Source organism: Rhea pennata, chromosome 1 (assembly GCF_028389875.1).
Source record: "Rhea pennata isolate bPtePen1 chromosome 1, bPtePen1.pri, whole genome shotgun sequence".
In the NCBI taxonomy this organism is placed as follows: Eukaryota; Metazoa; Chordata; class Aves; order Rheiformes; family Rheidae; genus Rhea; species Rhea pennata.
Window position 1 is genome coordinate 124,518,757 of NC_084663.1, and position 7,095 is coordinate 124,525,851.

Below are 7,095 nucleotides of genomic sequence, written 5' to 3' on the forward strand. Positions count from 1 at the left end.
AGACATTTTGGAAGGTAATAAGTGCAATGGAAGATACTTTCTGAGGAAAAAAGCATTGCAGTACTGTTAAGATTGGGAAGATGATGACAAAAGTATTGGAGGGCATGCCTTTGGTTAAACTTCACATCCGTCTACCTAATCCATTTGCTCTCTGCTTCTTTAGAGTTTACTGGGGAGGAATAGGCGCATCTGATCTACTCTAGACTGAGAGGAATCAGCATCTTGACACCTGGGTCGCCCATCTCTCTGCACTGACCAAAGGTAGCCAAAGGGCTTTAGGTGTCTACCACCTGCATTTGGACAGATGACTCTCACCCTTTAGGTTTTACTCCATTTTCCTCTTCAGGTATAACTAATAATAATGTTAACAACATCTGAAAAATTGAATAGCATACTCATCAGCAGAGATCTGATGTTTCAATGCTGAATCTTTACAATCAAGATAAACTGTGTCTTAGGTAGGTTCATAGATGCTTCAGTTTGGTCAAGATTATCGTCAATGTGTTTTTCTGCGTGTAATAGTAACATGCTGTTTGTAATGATAGCACATCTTACCTGCACTTTGAATAAATGCATAACAGATGTCCATATCTCGGGAAGCACATAATTAGTCTGTAGTCACTACAGAGTTACATTTGCTATGTTCTTTTTGCATTGCCCTTAATAATTTAATGTGAAACCCTAGTCATCCTGAAATCATCAAGAGCTTTTTAGTGACTTCAACTGAGCTAGGACAGTAATGCAAATACATTCTAGATAGATTATGCAAAACATGCCACAGTAAAACAAAACAATTTTTTTGCTACTGGAAAAATACCATCAACCAAAATTGAGCACTCTCTATGTGAGGGCAAGTTCTGCAAAAATATGGACTGCTCAGAGCCATTTTTGTGCCTATGTCATGTTTTGTAATTATGTCTTGTAACGGGTATAGAGTCACAGCTGCAATTTCCCTTTCTTGGTGATGGTGCAGTTCAAAAGCTCTCTGCTTTTGTACCTGAGCAAAGGCATATATTCTGTTCTTGTCCAAACAAGACTGTACCAATGTACTTCAATCTTTTCTAAATTAAAGTAGTCAAACTGATACTTCTATGCATGTGTATTGCTAATGGTGTTCATTTATACTTCTCTTTCAATTAATCTAGTGCATTTGCAGCACAGCCTACCAAAAAATACTTAAATGAAGCACTGTATGTGTTCATAAAAGTTCAGACTGCAACTAGAAAATCATTGGGCAGCAAGCAAGACAAAGCAGAAGTGAAACTAAACTCCCAGAGTGTTTTGCTTATTGCTTAGACCTCCTATGCAGTGTAAGCTCTCATGGTGCCCCAAATTAGGAAGCTTGCCAACAGGAACTGTTTGAAGCTGATAGAAAGACCACATTTTCTAATGCTGTTCAAATACATTGCCCTTTCTAGAGCTGCAGTGCAGGAATAATTAGCTTTTTACCAAATTCTAGGAATAATTCGCCCTTATAGGACATGTGCTTAATAACCACCTTTAAATTTCTAACAGTCACTCTCTCTTTTCTTTGAATGCAACTTGATTGACATTAAGCAGACAAATACCTGTGACTGCCACCACAGCAAGAAGTTCTGCTCACGCCCAGCACCTTGATCTGCCCCTGGGCTCCCAGTTCTTCATGTTGTCGTGGGTTCAGTTACTTAAGAAATCATTTAGCTGAAAACCAGTATGGCACAAAAAAAAGGAAAGAAAAAGAAAAAAAGATGATTTTGGTAAGATCAGTTTCTTGACATTATTTTATACTATGTGAACATAGAACCACTTCTGCAGGCACAGGAGATGAGACAGCATGGCTGGATACGATGGCTGGAGGCAAGCAGAAAGCAGGAAAGCTTCTTTCAATGGCTGTGCTGGCTATGAGTGTTGCATCCTTCAGTTCAACCTTTCATTTCAAATGATGCTTCCTCCTAAAGAATTTTTCACAGTCACTGGTGTTTGCCATGTTGACTAAGTGCATATAGTGGCATCTCATGCTGGAAGCTAGACATGTCTGGGGCTCACTCTTACTGCCTGGGATAGCATATAGGAATCCTTGGTACTGGAGTTCAACCCACAGTTAGGATCAAATACTCAGCAAACATTAGACGACAGATAACAAATGAGCAGAAAGACCTTGCTGTGGCCTATCTGAAAGGCAGGAGTCAAACAAAAGCTTATTTGTGCTTACATGTTCCTGTAATTAAACCACTAGCACATGAAAATCTTAATCCAATTGACAGTTCTTTGATTACATTGTTTAATAGGTATGCCTTTCATTACAAACTCAGCAGGTCCACCTGATTCATAATTATACACTCTACTAAGTGCTGTAGGAAAATCAGGGCAGTCTAGAGGATTTGAGGATGGTGGCTGCTCCTGAGAAGGATATGGAGGTGCTGGGTGGTATGTTGCTCTCGAGCAGAGTTCATCAGAAGAAGCTGCTACCAGGCAACCTGGGTCAGAGGGCAACCTCCTGGGAAAGGGATAGGAGGTACTTCACCACATCTCCTTCCAGAGGAAGGAGAGACATGTGAACGCCTTCCCACCACTATCTGCTCTGAGCACAGCCAGAGCAGCCCCATGTAAAGCAGAGCAAGGTGCTCTTTTCCTCAGGGCTGCCAGAGAACAAAGTGTCAAGAAATGACTTCCACAACTAACTTGGCTAACTTTTGGGCTGGCTTTAGCATATACACAGAGGCAAAAGAAAAAAAAGGCTATCTAAATAATTAAACAGAAAAGATCCCAATCCTTGGCTTTGTGTTGAATGTAGGTGCTCTTTGGATCAGGACAGGGAAGTTACGATGACAGTGAAAACAACCATGACAACAGTAGCAACCTCTCTGACTCAGTACTTGTTCTTTGCTTCCATTTTGTTAAAGCCATATTTGAGGTCCCTGGTATGGGAGTCAGGGGGCTCTGGCTCCTGCATATAGTTTTCCCACCAAAAAGCTACTTGTTGGTCCCTTTTTGGTTCTGGATACATTGGAGAAGGTCAACACAGCCCATCTCTCAAGGTAGTAGGATAGGAAAACAGATCAAAGACTTGGGAACATTTCAAATGATAGCCTTAACTCCAAAGGGATCATATCTTGAGAACAACTGTGTAGAATTAAACAGCTATGCAAAATAATCAAACAAATCCCCTTTTATAATGCCAAGAATGAAAAAATAGTGATGAAGCAACAGTTACTTGAAAAGGTGATGGATTTATAGTAAATAAGTATTAAAGGTACTCAAAAAACTCAAACACTGTTTGGTAGAAGAAAAGTCTAGTGACCACTGCTGTTGCACAGAAGAACTTGGCTCACCTGCTAGCCTTACTAAATTGCCATTTTGAAGGCAGATGAGATCTGAGACACTGGTCTGGGCAGAGTTTGTAAGCATCTGTCAGGGAGCAGCAAGCACTAGTGGCTCCCTAAGGGATGTGAGCTGAGAGCAGAGGGGGATAAGACAGGAAGCAGGGCAGGACAACGCAAAGCTCTCACCAGCCCCACAGGACCTGAGCAAGATGAGCAGAGCAAGCCTGCAGATCACAGCCAGGTTCAATCAAGTCTAAAGCATCTGACAAGTGCATGGTGATGAGGAAGGTCCAAGGTCAAGGTGGGAAATCAGTCTGCAGGTCAGGATCAGGAAGAGGTCCAGTGATCTCCAGGCAAGTTCCTAGTGATATGGAAGGTTCGAGGTCTAGCCAGGAAGTCAATCCACGGGTTGGAGTCTAGATCAACAGGGTCAATGGCCAGGCATGGGAATAGCTAGGGACCAATAATCCTTCAGTGTAGTTCAGGCAGGGACTAATGGCCCAGGGCTGAGTTGAAATGGGCATCTGAGCCCGTGGGCAGGGAGTGTGGAGGAAAGCCCAAGGTGAGGCTGGTCTGGGCCACTAAGGACTGTTAATGTCCTCAGGGCCCTGATAGCATCCATCTCCCATCAGTGCAAGCTGTGAGGCAACGACGTGGATGGTGTGTGTAAGAGTCTCAAGGTTTTGAAGCCAATCCGTTAATTCCATGTCCAAGAAGAACATTTTCCCATGCTCTGCAGATCCACATAAAGGGCAGCATTGGACCTCCTCAAAGGAAATGCTCTTATTTTTTTGGAGGCTGGGAAAATGCTAAAAAGCAAAAAGTTAAGGCTATATTGTCAAGTTAGTGCAGTTAAACAGGTTATTACCCATCAGTTTAGGGCGGTTCTGAGCATGCTCTCAGTCTGCTTCAATTGAAAGGTATTGTACCTTAACAGAAAACCTCCCCCGGGAGGTTCAGCCAGGGCAGTCCTTGCCCTTTCCCTTCCTTCTGCTGCGCCTTCCTCAGCTGTGCCTTCCAGCCCTCTCCATCAGTGCTCCTGCTGTCAGCCAGTCCAGGGAGCCAGAATGGCTGAAATCAAATCCCTCCTTCTGAAGTGTGAGTTTTAATGGACTCCCGGCAGTACTGGAGGAACCCAAGTGTCAAAGAGGAGGAGGAGAAAGGGTGGGAACAGGAGCTGGGGACAGCAGTGGGGAATGGTACTGCCTTTTCAGTTGCCCCAAGTTGTTAGACAGGCTTAGCTGTACTGTCTAACCACACCTTGAGTTACACTAAGCCTCGCTACAAGCATGCGTGGGATAGGTTACCGGCAGTAACCTGATGGGGTAGCGTGGCCGTCTGCCAATGCTCCATTTTATTGTCATAATGAATGCAATTGCCTTCTCATTCAAGGCTAGCTTTACGTACAGCCTTAGAGGAAATGTTTGCATTGTCGGGTGAATCCCACTAGCTGCAGAGGTAGACCTGAAGAGCTTAAACTTTTGTGTGTAGGTCAACCTGCAGGTGAGTTCTTGTTAAATGGGGAGTCGGGGGTGCTAAACTTGATTCATGGAAATAAAAAGCACGTGCTAAATTTGCATGCCTGTGCAGTAGGGTTACAGAAGAGGCTGAGGTAGGAGGACATTTTGGGACAAGACTGATTTCTTCTAGCTTTAGACCTTTACAGTGCAAAGTTACACCCGAGGTAGCCCTCTGTTTCTCTACCAGGACGTGAAACACGAGGAAATGCGAGCAACACATTTCTCCGTGTTTTCAGATAAACACATTCTCCTCATAAAGCATAAATAACTAAAAATTGCCTCAGACTCAGAGAGAAAGGTAGTGATGAAAGAAGGAACTGCATTCCATTCATCGATGGACAAAGAACAAAAAGCTTTTGAAAGAAGAAGAAAATTGCCACAAATTCAGCTTTGTTCTGGACTGACGCAGCTATTTCTATACAGTGCCATGCTGATCACACAGCTGCTTCTTTACAACTAAACCTTGACACCTGTAATGTAGTTTGTTTCAGTCTGTTTTGACAATAGTATCTTAAGATTCATTTTTTGTTCAGAAAAGTGTTGTTTGGATCCCTTCAAAGTGCTGGTAGATGCTTCTTAATTTTCATTTGGAACTTTCCTCTAAATTTAGGGGTCTGTAAACACCAGAGGAGATAATTGTTCAAAAATAGCATTGCACTGTTCAGTGTGGAACCACAGGTCTCTGTTATAGTGTCTTGCTAACAGGCAGGATCCTGCCAACACACCTACGTCTGCTGGGGGTATAAAGAGGCAAAATATTCTTTGGTGCCAGAAGAAACCCCTAACGCAGACACAGTTATACTAGCAATATAGCACTTCCAGTGATATCATGCATTTCCTTAACGGTGTGCTGGTTTTGTTACAGCAAAAAGGAGCAAAGGTTTGTCAATTTAGCTGTATCCACGCAAGGATGTTTTGTCAATGGAGCGCCTAGGCAAGACTTCTCTTGCACAGCTGCAGAACAAGATGTGGTACTTACTGTACTTGTCCTTGATGTCTGTACATTTCACTTCTTTTAGCAAAGATTTCATCTGCTGACTTTTACCCACCCCATTCTTTCAGGGCTGTTAGTGATGGGCGATTTGCCATGTTAATGCAAATCAACACTCTTCTGAAGGTTTTTAAAACAGTAGCACTTTATCACAGTTTGCTGAACTTCCCTTGTATTATTTTATGAAAGAGTACCCAAACACATTCAAAATAATGATTATCCTTAATGTGTTCGGGATGCTTACCTAGGTATGAAATACATATTTAAAAAGAAATTCTTCTTCTCCCTCCCTAACCTTGGGATTAATCTGGCATTTAGTTTAAATGAGGGGGCACAACTGGCCACGGCATAATGAGCTTTATTTGGCTTCAGAAAAATATGCACTCTTTCTGTAATATTTTTGAGAAGAGGTAGGCATACAATCTGAGAACTTGTTTCTTCTTGAGAAAAGTATGTACCCCCTTGCCTCTAGTTCTGCTTGTGAACAGACTATGCAAAACAATGCTGCCATTTAAGCCAGGCTGCTAATATTTGATCCTCCAAGGGTTAAATAGGCTCATTGAACAGTTTCACTTCCTCTCTGTCAGAGACAGAACTGCCCTGTATAAAATAATGTGTTTATATTCCTTTGATATTGCAAACAAACTCACAGAGCACATCAATACGACTAGTGTGCCAAGCATTCGCACATTCCTTTAGCACAGGGCAACTGACAATTATTTTTTGAAAGTTTTGGGGGTTTTCTTTGTCTCTTCTCTAAATGGAAGTGATCGTCAGAAAATTTTGCATTGGGTAAGTAATCAGTTTGGAAATAAGCCTTTGCCCTGTAAGAACACTTTCAAGTGTTTAGGGTGATACACTGTGTCTCTAGAGGTAAGTAACTCAGCTGATCGCTATGGTTCTACCTGTGACGAACATGATAGATGCGTACGTTTGGGTACACATCTTATGTGAATAAATTCAGGCTACCGTTAAATCATCACTTTGGATCCTGCAAAGGAAAACTTTTTTGCAGAAGATGTTTTCTGGCGTATATATGCCTGTTCCATCACAGATGGACAACTGCTAGAAGACAAACTCATTGACACCTCTCGCCGGCAGCTTGCGAGAACATGTCATGGAAATGTCTGTGTTGAACCGAAGCACCTGAGCGGGGGGAGGGTGGGGACAAGAGGAGAAGTCAGTGATGTAAAAGGCTAATTGCAGACAACGTGTAACTGTGCTGAAAGGCGCTCAGCATCCATGCTCAGAATGCGATCTCTGCTCAGTCGTGCAGGAAACA